The 16,080-nt window shown below is 40.8% G+C and overlaps 1 protein-coding gene across 4 annotated transcripts in view; it reads left to right on the top strand.

Moving 5' to 3' along the window:
- The window catches only part of LOC112869941 (zinc finger protein 705A-like), a 30,758-nt gene that overhangs the window by 8,767 nt on the left and 5,911 nt on the right, over window positions 1–16,080 (top strand). The gene's annotated exons all lie outside the window — the stretch shown is intronic.

Here is a 16,080-nt window from a genome sequence, read left to right as displayed (position 1 = left end):
CAGTAGGAGGAGAGCGAATGGTCTCACGAGCCAAGTATTGTCTCCACTAGAAAGGATGGATTGACTGCAGCCGCTGGAGCCACATATTCCTCCCACCACTGAAGCCTTGCCCTCTACTTGACACATGTGTGGTGGCCTCAGGCCCAGACCCCAAATCTTCAAGCTCCTGGAAGTCCATGCCCCATGTCAGAAGGGAGGATGCCAAGGCTTTTCCACAGGAAGTTCTGCGCTACTCTGGTCCCCTTTAGTTCCAGCCCAACCTTATCCCGAAGGGTGGAAGTGATGCCACAAAAGGACTCGGTCCCATTTCTCACCACCCTTACTTACAAACCATATGCCCTTTTTATCCTTTCTCTTCCTGCAAGTGGTTATCCATCTGGGGTTCCTATTTTTCTGAGACATTTGAAACCGTGAGGACATAACTCATAAACTGTGGTCAGGCAATAGGCTTTTGAGCCAGATAAATATGAGCAAATAGTTGAGTAAATTGTATGCTGTATGGTTTTTGTCAGGTCATGTGAATCCTCTGCAAGCTGGCTTTCTAAGAGGAAAAGTGAAGATCATAATGGCAAACTTATAGGGTCTGAATAAATGGCAAGATTATAAGTAAATACCCGTCACCTAATATGTGATCAATATTGATGATGTATTTGGGCAGCTAGCTTCTTAGATCTTCCATGACTTCTCCATAGACTTCGTACAGAGCAGGGCTAGAAGATGTCACTGAGTTTAAGAGAATCAGTGGTCCTGGAATGGACACACCTCTGCTGGAATGGAGTCTGGGCTAGGGACCACAGCGCTAACCATGATTATCTTTGGGGATGTGGGTTTGGGGGTTATAGAAATTTTGAAGATTTTGAAATGTTTATTTTTCATATTAAACACTTTTTAAAAAGTGTGTGTTTTAGGAATGGTAAAAAGCATGTTACTTTTAAAGTAATGTTACCAATTTTAAGTAAAATATGCAAGATTTTATATGGCAGATGACAGAGGAAAGTAGTATTCTCTCAAGATGATGCTCATGGAGGCAAGAAGCCACATTCTGTGGTCTTGTTGGAAAGGGAAACATACAGGTCAGTGGCCTCTGGAGGGTAGTAGTTAACTGACTCTCTGAAACAGACAAAGCACTGATTTATACCATTTGCTGGTTTCCTTGTATACCGTGGCAAAATTCAAGCTAACAAAGGCTTTCCATCCAGTTTCCAAACCTCTGAATATTTTATAAGCAACTCTTAGGAGCCAGTCCATGCCAGATCAAGCATAACCGCCAGAGGCATTGAAGGAATATATAAAAGAAAATTAGTAACTCTCCTTTGTTGCCCCAGGGTAGGAGTATAATGGTGGAATTGAGAAGAACAATCTCACTAGGATGCTGTGGCTTATGTTTTAAGGAAGCCAGTTAGAGTAGCTCCTCTTACCTCTGAGCCAGTGACCTCTTGAATGGACCTAGCTTTTTGTAGTTGGGAAGAATAGAGTCCAGAAACATAAGCCCACTCCCTTACAAAACCAGCCCTGTCACAACTGTCACAACCGTTCTATTTGTTTGAAAAGGGAGGAGCTGCAAGGGTCTTGAGTGCTGCTGTAGGTGGAGCTCAGTGACGGTGAATGAACGAAGTTCCATGATTCCACACAATCAGGACCCAAGGGAAAACCGTGGTTGTGAATGACTTTCTTTCTGCAGTATTCGTATCATTCCTCTTTGAGGGTTAAATAGATCCGGCATTGATTAAATCTTGGTGGAGTTCTGGGATGCTGCCAAGGCTGACGCCCCAGGACAGAAATCCAAAGCTTAAGTGGTCCAGCCTCTTCAACTCTTACGACATTCTACGAGAAGTTATTTTAACTTTCAGTCACTAGGTGTGAAGGATGTAAGCTGCTTTGGACAGATCTATGTTCCATAGCTTGAAATTTCCCTAATGCATAAAGAAGGTGTTTGGGGATGGGTGGATGGTAGTCCAAATCAAACTTCTATGTTAACTATAAGTCAACACTATGGTCATTTTAAATTCAGAAAAGCGAGGTTACTGGATGGACTGGTCTAAGGAAGACTAATCCATCTATTTCTGGACTTAGTTACAGAAATAGGAAACAATAGGAAAAATATATCCTAAACCCAGACAATGTCATTACCTAATCTCAAAGGAAAAATGAGCTCCAGTACCATGCCAGAGCAGAAGGGGGCTTTTTATATACTCAAAACTCCAGGAATTTTCAAAAGGAGGAGCTGTCAAAGGGAAATGTAATAAAAGTGCCAAAAGTGAAAAGAGAGTTGAGTGGGCACTTGACTACCTCAAAGCCTTTCCAGTGCAGCTTGGAAGTAGGTGCCTGGAAGTGATGAGTTGAGTGGATAGTTGACATTTCTTGGATAAGTTGGCTTCTCTTTGCATCCATTTACTTCATCTATGAAGTAGGAATAGTACGGGGACCTGGCTGTCATTTAAGTCCAAAGCTGCTGATTCTGTGAGACTCCCTAAGGATGCATTCGGCACCCTTTTTTATTACCATGTTTCTGCCATGTGCTTTGTCACACCTGTGCCATAGTTCCCTCATAATGATGTGAATCATAACACTTTAATATTTTTTGAGTTTGATTCAGCACATTTAAAGTTCACAGATTCTTGCCTGGTGTGTATTAAAGCTCCAGTTAAGATTTACTTACTGATAAGCTTCCCAAGATGGCAAATAAAGGTCATTTGCCCCAGAAATTTTATTTAGAAAAGTGTATACGTGTTGATGAGAAAGAATTGATCTAGTAATCCAACAGAGTGATCCAAGTGACTTGAATTATCTGGAATATGGAAGGGCAGTTGTTCTTGATTTTTTTTTTTTTTTTTAATTTAAACTTTAGTTGACTTATAGTGCAATATTGGTTTCAGGAGAATTCAGTGATTCATCACTTACCTGTAACACCCAGTGCTCAGCACAAGCACCCTGCTTAATACCCATCTGTTTGTTCTCATTAGGTGTCTGTTATTGTTGGTTTCTCTCTCTTCTCCAGCCCCCCACATATGTTCTGTGTTTTGTTTCTTAAATTCCACATATGAGCAAAATCATACGGTATTTGTCTTTCACTGATTGACTTATTTCCCTTACCATAATATGTTCTAGCTCCACCCACATCATTGCAAATGGCAAGATTTCATTCTTTTTGATGCCTGAGTTAAAGTCCATGGCATATATGTACCAGCTCGTCTTTATCCATTCATCAGTCGATGGACCTTTGGGCTCTTTCCATACTTTGGCTATTATCAGTAGTGCTGCTATAACCAATGGGGTGCATATACCCTTTCGAATCCATATTTTTGTATCCTTGGGGTAAATACCTAAGAGTGCAATTGCTGGATCATAGGGTAGTTCTGTTTTTAGTTTGTTAGGGAACCTCAATACTGTTCTCCAGAGTGGCTGCACCAGTTTGCATTCCCACCAACAGTGCAAGAAGGTTCCCCTTTCTCCACATCCTCACCAACGACACTTGTTGGTTCTTCTGACAGGTGGGAGGGGGTATCCAATCATGGTTTTGATTTGTATTTCCCTGATGATAACTGATGTTGAACATCTTTTCATGTGTCTGTTAGCCATCTGGGTGTCTTCTTTAGAAAAGCATCTATTCATATGTCTTCTTCCCATTTACTGGCTTGTTTTTTGGGTGTTGAGTTTGGTAAGTTCTTTATAGATTTTGGATACTAACCCTTTATCAGATGTGTCATTTGCAAATGTCTCCTTCCATTCTGTAGACTGCCTTTTAGTTTTTTTGATTGTTTCCTTTGCTGTGCAGGTTTTTATCTTGATGAAGTCCCAATAGTCCATTTTTGCTTTTGTTTCCCTTCCCTTTGGTGACGTGTCTAGTAAGAAGTTGCTCTGGCCCAGGGCAGAGAACTTGCTTCATGCGTTCTCCTCTAGGATTTTGATAGTTTCCTGTCTCACATTTAGATCTTTCATCCATTTTGAATTTATTTTTGTGTGTGGTGTAAGAAATTGGTCCAGTTTCATTGTTCTGCATGTTGCCATCCAGTTTTCCCAACACCATTTGTTGAAGAGGCTTTTTTCTATTGGATATTCTTTCCTGCTTTGTGGAAGATGAGTTGACTGTACAGTTGTGGGTCCATTTCTGGATTTTCTATTCTGTTCCATTGATCTATGTATCTGTTGTTGTGCCAGTACCATAATACCTTGATGACTGCAGCTTTGTAATACAGCTTGAAATCTGAAATCGTGATGCCTCCAGTTTTGTTTTTCTTTTTCAGGATTGTTTTTGCTATTCAGGGTCTTTGGTGGTTCCATACAAATTTTAGGACTGTTTGTTCTATCTCTGCAAAAACTTCTAGTGGTATTTTGATAGGGCTAGCATTAAATGTGTAGATTGCTTTGGATAGGATGGACATTCTGACACTGTTTGTTCTTCCAATCCGTGAGCATGGAATGGTTTTCCATTTATTGTGTCCTATTCAGTTTCTTTCATGAGTGTTCTACAGTTTTCTGAGTATGGATCTTTCCCTCTTTAATTAGGTTTATTCCCAGGTATCTTACTGGTTTTGGTGCAGTTGCAAATGGGATCGATTCCTTGATTTATTTTTCTGCTACTTCATTATTGATGTATAGAAATACAACAGATTTTATATTTACAACATTGATTTTATATCCTGTGACTTTGCTGAATTCATGTATTAGTTGTAGCAATTTTTGGTGGAGTGTTTTGGGTTTTCTCTGTAGAGTATCATGTTGCCTGCAAATAGTGAAAGCTTGACTTCTTCCTTGCCGATTTAGATGCAGGTTTTTTTGGTTTGGTGTCTGATTGCTGAGGCTGAGACTTCCAGTAGTATGTTAAATAGTAATGGTGAGAGTGGATATCCTTGTCTTGTTCCAGACCATAGGGGAAAGGCTCTCTCACTTTCTCCCCACTGAGGATGATATTAGCAGTGGGTCATTCATAAATGGCCTTTATGACATTCACATATGTTCCATCTGTCCCTGCTCTGTTGAGCGTTTTTATCAAGAATTGATGCTATATTTTGTCCATTCTTTTTCTGCATCCATTGACAGGATCATATGGTTCTTTTTTTTTTTTTAATGTAGTATATCGTGTTGATTGATTTGCAAATATTGAACCAGCCCTGTAGCTCAAGAATAAATCCCATTGATAATGGGATCAATGGGTGAATAATTCTATTAGTATACTGTTGAATTTATTTTGCTAGTACCTTGTTGAGGAATTTTGCATCCATGTTCATCAGGGATATTGGCCTGTAATTCTCCTTTTTAGTGGGGTCTTTGGTTTTATAATCAAGGTAATGTTGGCTTTGTAGACTAAGTTTGGAAGTTTTCTTCTATTTCTGTTTTTTGGAACAGTTTGAGAATAGGTATAACTATTCTTTAAATTGTTTGGTAGAATTCTCCTGGGAAGCCGTCTGTCTGGCCCAGGACTCTTGGTGGTTGGAAGATTTTTGATTACTGATTCAATTTCTTTGCTGGTTATGGGTCTGTTCAAATTTTCTATTTCTTCCGGTTTCAATTTGGTAGTTTGTGAGTTTCTAGGAATTTGTCCATTTCTTCCAGATTGCCAAGTTGGCATATAATTTTTTATAGTATTCTCATGATTATTTGTATTTCCCTGGTGTTGGTTGTGATCACTCCTCTTTCATTTGGGTCCTCTCTCTTTTTGATAAGTCTGGCTAGGGGGTTCAGTTTTGTTTATTCTTTCAAAGAACCAGCATTTAGTTTCATTGATGTGTTCTGTTTTTTTGTTTTTTTCCCTATATTGTTTATTTCTGCTCTAATCTTTATTATTATCCTTCTTCTAATGGCTTTAGGTTTTATTTGCTCTTCCTCTTCTAGGTCCTTTAGATGTAAGGTTATGTTGTATATTTGGATCCTTTTTTCTTGAAATAGGCCTGAATTGCAATATACTTCCCACTTAGGACTGCCTTTTGCTGCATCCCAAAGGTTTTGGACCCTTGTCTTTTCATTTTCACGTGCTTCCTTGTATTTTTTTTTATTTCTTCTTTAATTTCCTGGTTAACCCATTTTTTCTTTAGTAGGATGTTCTTTATTAACCTCCATGTATTTGAGGGCTTTCCAAATTTTTTCTTGTGTTTGACTTCAAGTTTCATAGCATTGTGATCTGAAAATATGCATACTTTGATCGTGATCTTTTTGTGCTTGTTGAAGGCTGATTTGTGACCCAGTATGTGCCATGTGAACATGTTCCATGTGCACTAGAAAAGAAGGTGTATTCTGCTCTAGGATGAAATGATTCGAATGTATCTGTTAAGTCCTTCTGGTCCAGTGTATCATTCAAAGCTATTGTTTCCTTGTTGATTTTCTGCTTAGATTTGTCCATTGCCATACGTGGGGTGTTAAAGTCTCCTATTATTATATTATCATCAATGAGTTTCTTTATATTTGTTAGTAATTGATTTATATATTAGGGTGCTCTCAATTTGGGGGCCTAAACACTCAAACTGTTAGATCTTCTTGATGGATAGACTCCTTAATAATAATACAATGCCTTTCTTCATTTCTTGTTACAGTCTTTGTTTTAAAATCTAGTTTGTCTAATAGAAGTATGGCTACTGATGTCCATTAACATGATAGATGGTTCTCCATCCCCTCACTTTCAATCTTCAGGTGACTTTAGTCTCTTGTAGGCAGCATATAGATGGGATCTTTTTTTTTTTTTTTTTTTTTTACCCATTCTGCTACCGTATGTCTTTTGATGGGAGCACTTAGTTGATTTACATTCAGAGTGATTATTGAAGTGTATGACTTTAGTGCCATTGTGTTACCTGTAGAGTTGGTGTTTCTGGTGATGTTCTCTGGTCCTTTGTAGTCTTTGTTGCTTTGGTCTTTTTTTTTTCTTTTTCCCTCCAAAGAGTTCCCTTTAAAATTTCTTGCAGGGCTAGTTTAGTGGTCACATACTCCTTTAGTTTTTGTTTGGGAAACTCTTTATCTCTCCTCCTATTTTGAATGACAGCCTAACTAAAAGAATTCTTGGTTGCATATTTGCCCCATTCAGTACATTGAACATTTCCTTCCACTCCTTTCTGGCCTGCCATGTTTTTGTGGACAGATATGCTGCAAATCTGATCTGTCTTCCCTTGTAGGCTAAGGACTTTTTTTTTCCCTTGCTGGTTTCATGATTCTTATCTTTGTGTTTGTGATTTTTGACTTGACTTTTATGACTTGGCGACGATTGGCTTTTGTTGAATCTAATGGGAGTTCTCTGTGCTTTTTGGATTTTGATATCTGTGTCCTTCCCCAGATTATGGAAGTTTTCAGCTATAATTTGTTCAAAGAAACTTCCTACCCTTCTTTCTCTCTCTTCATCTTCTGGGACTCTTATGATGCGAATACATTTTTAATAAGTCACTGAGTTCCCGAAATCTGCCTTTGTGGTCCATGACCTTTTTTACCCTCTTCTTTTCAGCTTCATTATTTTCCATAATTTTATCTTCTGTATCACTGATTTGCTCCTCTGCTTTGTCTATCCTCATTTTTATGGCCTCCATTTGGGATTGTATTTCGGTTACAGCATTTTTAGTTTTGGCATGACTAGATTTTAGTTCTTTTATCTCTGCAGTAAGGTATTCTCTAGTGTCTTCTATGCTTTTTTCAAGCACAGCTAATATCCTTATAATTGTTGTTTTAAATTCTAGTTCAGACAATTTACTTATATATGCATTGATTAAAATATCTGGCTGTCCTTTCTTCCTGGGAATGTCACAGACCTCCGAAACGTAGGAATGTGCACTCCACTGTTTCTGGAAAACTGGTGGTGTTGTAACCCTGTCCTTTTTCCTTGTCTGAAGTTTTGGGGAGTAATTTTCTTGAGCAGTCCCTTGGGTGTTTTCCCTCTTACACACACCCCCCCCTTTTTCTCTCCCTCTCCCTCCTCTCCCTACTCCCACTGAGACCAGGGCTCCTTTCCCTGGGGAGCACCTGCAGCTCTTTTCTCCCACGAATTCTATGCAGTTCCTTCCTTCCATGGGTCATTTTTCTGGTTTTTAGATGTGCATGTTTGTTCTCTGAGAGTTATGATTGATTTCTTGGGTGTTCAGAATGATTTGATATTTATCTAGCTGTGTTCCAGGGAGGATGCGTGCTTAGGGCCTCCCCACTCCTCCACCATTTTACTCCATCAATTTCTGTATTTTCTTAAGACAATAGATTTTTGAACTCCGAAGGTATTATCGTAACAGCAGTATTGGCGCAGTGATTTTTATTTATTGAAAATAAGATAATAGCAAGAACAAAATTCACATCTACTTAATTTGATCAGGGAAATTTGCTTTTCACAGAAATAACAGGCACAAAAGAAAAGTATAAATGCTGATGTATGTTTTAAAACAATTTTACGATGGGGCGCCTGGGTGGCGCAGTCGGTTAAGCGTCCGACTTCAGCCAGGTCACGATCTCGCGGTCCGTGAGTTCGAGCCCCGCATCAGGCTCTGGGCTGATGGCTCAGAGCCTGGAGCCTGTTTCACATTCTGTGTCTCCCTCTCTCTCTGCCCCTCCCCCGTTCATGCTCTGTCTCTCTCTGTCCCAAAAATAAATAAACGTTGAAAAAAAAAAAATTTAAAACAATTTTACGAAACCAAATTTAAAAGTTGTATTTTTGGGGCACCTGGGTGGCGCAGTCGGTTAAGCGTCCGACTTCAGCTAGGTCACGATCTCACGGTCCATGAGTTCGAGCCCCGTGTCAGGCTCTGGGCTGATGGCTCAGAGCCTGGAGCCTGTTTCTGATTCTGTGTCTCCCTCTCTCTCTGCCCCTCCCCCATTCATGCTCTGTCTCTCTCTGTCCCAAAAAATAAATAAACGTTGAAAAAAAAAATTTTTTTTTAAAAAGTTGTATTTTTATTGAGCTCTCTAGAGAATGTTCAAGCATTTATATGTACTTGTCCGTAGCAAATGCTTTCTGGATGAAAAGTCATCGCTATGTAATAATATTTTACTTAAATCTTTCTGTATCTAAAAACAAAGCCCAGGAATTTCCATGGTAAAACACTTAGGAGAATCTGCTGTTTACCCAGCATTCGCTCTACAGCTGTCCCAGATAGAACTGCCTCATCATATGCACACAGGCACCTGCACAGACTATGGACATGGGGGTCTCCAGTTTAATACTGCAGTATGGCAGGACTGTCTACAGACATGGACGGCAGATAATTCATCAGCCGGTGCCTAAGTGAGATACCTCCCCCCATCTCCCAGCCACTTTCTGAGGACCAGTTGGACACCAGCCCTGGGCCAGCCCTGTGGATCCCAGGAAGACCTTCGACCTTAAGTCTCTTCAGCTATTTCTTGTGGAGGTTGATACTGAAGTCAGTTTGCAAACCAAGCTGTGAATTAGAGGAGGAAAAAACCCCCACAAATTCCCCAAAGAGGACTTGCCATCAGCGCGGGGGGGGGGGGGGGGGGGGTGGTATTCCACTGGGACGTAAGACCCCAGGATCCTGAGCCTGCGCTCTGGAGTGGAGCCTTCGTCGTCCATAAATTAGTCCCATCCCTTTGCGTTTCGTTTGAAGGCTAAAAGTGTTGTTTCTGGTAGAAGGGCAGAAGGCGAGAATAGTGCCGCCAAAGCACTAAGGTTTGGTCCTGTGTTGATAGATCTAAAACAGAAGGCTTTGTTTATATGAATTGTTCTCTCACTACTTTAACATGCATCGTATCTCTCCATATCCCATACAGTTTATGGGGACCCGGGGACAATAATGAGCCCAGCCAAGTGTTTTTGCTGTCCTCAGCTCACACAGCTCTGAGAAGGAGACAGTCAAGGTGGCAGTTGCAGGGAGGTGTCCTAAATGCCCTCCTGGGATAATGGGGAGGTTTGGCACCAACATTAGACTGAATGTTGAGGGAAGGGGATCCCATCTCCCAAAGGGGTATGATATGTAATCAGATTCTTAAAGGGGAAGTTCAAGAATGCCAAGTGGGGGATGGGAAGGAAGTTCTAGTAAAAGGGCTGTGCACGGGTGAGACAGTAAAGCCAGCTGGCCTGTGGCCCATGAATGAGACAAGTGCCTGTGAGGCAGATGATTTCAGTTCAACCAGGGATGAGTGAGTGATGAATCTGGCCGTGTCTGATGGTGACCTGAATCCATATTAAGAATCTGTCTTTAGCTTATTGGCCACTGTGTCACATTTTCAGGGTTCTACTCCTACATCAGGATCCCTGGTGTACTTGTCAAAATGCAGACTCCCACTGTCCACCCCAGACCAAAGGGAAGACTGTGACTGGTGTTAGGAGCCCCATAAGTTTGGTGCTCATGTTGGGCTATTGTCTTCCTCACTGCTGCACTGTGGCTATTTAATTTTTTTTAATTGTGCTCAGAAGGTGGTATCATGGCATTGTCAGCACTTTGTAGAATATAAGGTAGCTTGTTTCTTTACTGCTTCCTCTGTGTTAACAGTTCGGTGTTATTTACTGGGCTCTATGTCTATAGAAGATCAGTCTGTCTGGAAGACCATGAAAAAAGACAAATACACGTGGGAGACGCCAGATGTAAAAACATGGGCTCAGGGAGCTGTGGACAGTGGTTCACATTTGGATCCAAAACCCTCCGTGCCCTGTACTCCTGCCTACTTAGCTGCAGCTGGTCTTTACTGCTCCCGTTACAAGTAATTACAGCAGTGATTCAGTGTGAAAACGTTACACTCATTAACCCATTTTTACCTCTCAATAGTCCTATGAGGGAGTAAAGGCCATCTCAATTTAACCATCACCCAGCATGTGGGGGAGCCTGGCTGGGGCCCCAGCGGGCTGAGACCAGAGCCTTGGCCCTTGACCTCTGAACAGTTTGGCTCCAGCAGGACCTGGTTCGACGTTCTTTTGGCCTTAGGACACTAGCTTTTCATGGTGATGATAATGCCAGTGATACTGATGACAAAGATGAAAACGACAATTTTTTCTAAATCAAATGGTTGTATTTAAAATGTATATTGCATGATTTTTCTTCAAAAACAATCTGTTCTTTTGGATCTCGAGATTTCCGTGTATTTTAAGATATGTCCTACTTCTTTGAAACTTATTTTCAAAAACAAAGCACATCCTATTTATAGTAAAATAAGTAATGAAGCTACGTTATTTATTCTAGAAAGCCTTAATACTTTGAAGCTTGTAGGGTTTTACAGTTGTTAGGCATCAATCAACTGAATCTGATGAAGAGACCTATGCTGATTTGTTTTTCTATTTCCTGACAGTAAAATATACACACTCTAGGTAGCCAAATATATATTTTAAGCTCAAATGTTTCATTTATCTGGAGTCACCAGGATGCTCACAGCCTGAGAGATGTCACATGATGAGTCCTCTTGAAAATAAAGAGCAGCATACAGCTCTCACTTTAGCTTCTCTCCAGTGTTGCCTGTAACAACCCAAATCCACAAGATGGATGAAGATTGCTTTTGAGACCTTTAGAAGGATGACAAGTTAAACTATGTAATCTGTTGGTGAAACAGACAACTATATCAGTGAAACACAACAGGGAGCCCAGAAGTATACCCACACAAATACAGTCAATTGATATTTGACAAAGAAATATAATGGAGAAAAAAAGCATTTTCAACAGTGAGAGGGCAGGTAATAACTGAAATTCATATACCAAAAAAAAAAAAAATCTAGACACAGACATTATACTCCTAAAAAATTATCTCAAAATATTAACATCTAAATATAAAACACAAGACTATACAACTCCCAAAGGAAAAAAATCAAGGTGACCTTGAGTTTGGCAATGACATTTTGGCTACAACATCAAAGGCATGATCCATGAAAGAACTGATAAGTTGAACTTGATTAAAATTAAATACTTTTGCTTCAATACTGAAGAAAATGAGAAGACAGAGCCACAAGCTGGGAGAAAATATTTCCAAAACACACATCTGATAAAGGACTTAACCATAATATAAGATATTCCTAAAACTCAACAATAAGAAAATGACCAACTCCATTCAAAAATTGGCAAAAGTGGGGTGCCTGGGTGGCTCAGTCAGTTAAGCATCCGATTTCAGCTCAGTTCATGATCTCACGGCTCTTGAGTTTGAGTCCCATATCAGGCTCTGTGCTGACAGCTCAGATACTGGAGCTGCTTCAGATTCTGTGTCTCTCTCTCTCTGACCTTCCCCCCCAGTTGCTCTCTGTCTCTCTCTCAAAATAAATAAACGTTAAAAAGGGGGGGGGGGGGATCAAAAGATCTGAACAGCCATCTCACCAAAGAAGATAGGAAATAAGCATATGAAAGTATGCTCAACATCATGTCATTAGGGAAATACAAATTAAAATAAAAACGAGAGTACCACTGCATGCCATTAGAATTCTAGGGGAAAATCCAAAATACCAACACCACCAAATGCTGGTAAAGATACACAGCAACAGGAACTCTCCTTCATTGCTGGTAGGAATGCAAACTGGTACAGCTGCTTTGGAAGATAGTGGGAGTTTTGTTTTTTTTTTTTTTTTTACAAAACTAAACAAACTCTTACCATGTGATCCAGCAGTCATGTTTCTTGTTTATCCAAATGAGTTGGAATACGTAGGTCCACACAAAAACCTACACGTGGTTGTTTTAGAACGGCTTTATTTGTAATTGCCAAAACTTGGAAGGAACTAAGTTCCTTCCTTCAGTAGGTGATGGATAACTAAACCGTAGTATAGCCAAACTGTAGAAATTATTCAGTGGTAAAAAGAAATGAGCTTTTAAGCCAGTGAAAATGGAGGTTTAAATGCCTGTTACTAAGTAAAAGAAACCAATCTGAAAAAGACATACTGTATGATCCCAACTATATGTCATTCTGGAAAAGGTAAAACTATGAAGACAGTAAAACAATCAGTGGTGGCCAGGGATTGGGTGGTGGGCAGGGATAAATAGGCACAGTACAGGATTTTTAGGCCAGTGAAAATCTGATGATACTGTAACAGTGGATACATGTCATTGTATATTTTTCAAAACCAGTAGAATTTACAACACCAAGAGTGAACGCTAGTATAAAACTAAGGACTTTGGGTGATGATGATGTATCACTGTAGGTTCATCAGTTGTGACAAATGTAGCACCCTGGTGGTATATTGATAGTGGGGAAGGCCATTCTTTTGTGGGGAGAGGAGGTATATGGGAACTGTCTGTATCTTACGCTCAGTTTGCAGTGAACCTAACATGAGTCTAAAAAGGGTTAGAAACAAAAAAAAGCATCATCTTTTTTTCCTTAACTGCATCTATATGATTTACCTAATTAGAAAAAAAGGCATGCCTCAATTAGATTTATATTGACTGTCATCCAGACTGGCCAGGGTATGTCTTTTGGTTACGTTACTGATGACGTTGTCAACTGCTTATAAAGACGGATCACCATCGAAAGAGTGATCTGTCTAGAACTAGAAAGAAACTCTGAGGGTCTTTGTGTGGTGGCTGCATCCTCAAAGAGTTGGCTTTGTTAGCTTTTCCATCTGTTTGGGTCTGGGGAAGTACTGGAGAGAATTTATACCAGAAAAGACTGACTCCCGTACTTCAGAGAGGAATTTATAATCAGAAAATGATCGTTTATCTGACCACAGGCATTTGGGGGGAGGTTTCCTTACTGTGGGCGTAGAATTTCTCTGTCTTCATAATTCAGATGTAACGATCAGAGGGGGACTTGCCTAACTCTACCATTCATAGGTGCATTTTTCCGCAATTAGACCATTGAGAGGACAGCATAAGTAAATACATAACAACAATTTCATGAGTGACCTGAAAGGGCAGTAGTTCTGTTTAAGTCAAGGCGGAGGGCAAGGGAGAGGCTTACTCTGGTTGGAGTTTAGTGAAAGTGTCTCTGTATAATTGAGATGCAGACTGACACTGGAGGAGGAGTATGGGGCAGGACGTTCGTTGATGGAGGTGGAAGTGAAGAATGACACCAGTGGCCAGTTTAGAAATAATAGCAGTGTGTTTGTCGGATGGATGAAGGCATTTACAATACCAACACTCAGATGGAGCCATTAGCTAAGATTCAGACAGAAGAGGAATACATTTGATGTTTCGAGCGGTGGAGTTACTGTCCTGGGAAATATTTCATTTTAGGTGTATGGGTGTATGTACGTTTGCAGGCAGAGGTGATCATTCAGAAATGGAATCCAGACAAGAAATTGGTTACTTTCAATTTAGGGACAGCAACAGAAAAAATGTGGAGCAGTTGAAGAAATGCGTGAGCCTACCAGGACATGGTATAAAAGGTGAGCAGGAGCTCACGTGAAGTCTCGAGACATTCCGACAGGATTGAGGAATTCTTTGCAGAGGACATGCGAGAAGGACCGATTGTAGAGGAGACTTAAAGGGTCAGGTAACGGCAGCAAGATGTTCAGAAAAGGAGGTCAGGATTTAACTCCTCCTCATTTCCATGTAAGGATTTATTTATGGAGACAGTGATATTAACAACGTGTACTTACAAAGTAATCATTGGTGGTCTTTGTAAGTCGGAGGGGACGACGTGAGTGAGGGACGCCAGCACTTCCGGTTCAGCTCTGAAGGGAGGATGGAAGGCCAGGGGCTGGAGAGAAAATCCGTCCAGAGGAGATTTTTGCTTCAAGTTACGAGAGAGATAATGAGCGTCAGTGAGGAGATAGGTGATTGTGGAGAGATGGACACGTTTTGGGGAAAGGAGACTTCATAATATAGTTCTGAACAAAACAGGAGAAAGGAATTCAGTTGGACACACTGGACTTAGAGGCAACAGGACTTCAATTCGATGGAAAAAAATAACCAGTGGACATGAATGTAGGACTTGTGGGGAAAACTGAGGCAGAATGTCACTGTATGTAAATTCATCTCTATTATAGGTTGAATTTTGTGTTCCCAAAAGTCAAATGTGGAAGTCCCAACCCTAAGAATGTATTTGGAGATTGGGCCTCACAAGTGGTAACTAAGGGAAAATGAGGTGAGTGGGGCGGGCTCGGAGTCTGTTTGACTGGTGTCTTTGCAAGAAGAGGGACTGACGTCACCGATGTGTGCCAAGCAAGAGTGTGGAGACACAGGGAGAGGACGGCTGTGAGCACGCTGGGTGGGGAGGCCTTGGTCTCGTGCAGCGGCCAGATTCATGAGAAAATACACTTCTGTTGTTTAAGCCCCTCGGTTGGCGGTACTGTGTTACAGCAGCCTGAGCAAACGAACACAGTATTGTAGTAGGAAAGAATCCTGTCTTTTGAAAGGGGAGAACGTGTAGATTGAAGAGCCTGCAGATTTGAAGTATTTATGGAGCGTGGAAGAATGATTCACTTCTCCAAGGTAGAGATGCCAGACACATTTGAAAAGCCCTAGGAGTGGTGGTGCTGGTGTTAGGCAGGGATCGGCTTCTTTGCCACGTGGGTCACATTTGGCCACAGAAAAGGCAGGCGCACGGAAGTCACCTGCTGCCGGTTCCCGCGCACAGAGACCTGAGTGTGGGGTGTGTTTCTTGAAAAAGTAGGAAGAGGACGTTGTAGTAACAGCGGAGGGCTTCTCCTTAAGTCAGAACCGACATGATTTTCCAGGTTAAACCCAGGCATGGGGTGTGATTCTTAAGGAATTTGAGCATGGGAGACAGGCAGAGCAAGATTAAAATACAGAAAGTGTTTCGAACCTCTTCTCTTCAGGTCTTTTGTTAAATTAGTAAATCAATTAAAATCACCAGTTTATTGTGAGGATTAAATAAGTGGATCATGTAAATATCCAAGCAGAGTCACATTTGATACAAATTTCCTTTTTTTCCCTCTTTTTCTGGACCCCAGGTACAAATGGGTGAGTTATCCTGTTTTTGCTTATGACACATTGTCGTCATTTTCCCACGAGATACATTTAATTATTATTGGTATTTTAGGGGAGAATTTACAGTTTATAAATGGCTTTCTCTGTCTTTCACACGCATTTGTGTCTATACGTAAATGTGCATGTATGTGTACGTGTGTGTGTGTGTGTGATGTAGGATAGTACGGCTAATGAAGATCCATATAGAATCGGATTTCAAGGCCTTGTGCTACCGCTTAGCTAAAATAATCAAAGAGTAGCTAGATATCCTCCTGAACCGCAGCCGTTCCAAGTTACCTGAGTGACCTGGAGGGTTGGGACAGCACATAAC

The sequence above is a fragment of the Puma concolor genome, chromosome B1 (assembly GCF_028749965.1).
Source record: "Puma concolor isolate L17-30 chromosome B1, mPumCon1.1.hap2, whole genome shotgun sequence".
Lineage (NCBI taxonomy): Eukaryota > Metazoa > Chordata > Mammalia > Carnivora > Felidae > Puma > Puma concolor.
The sequence above is the reverse complement of the archived record's forward strand: the minus strand, read 5'-3'. Positions and strand labels throughout refer to the sequence as shown.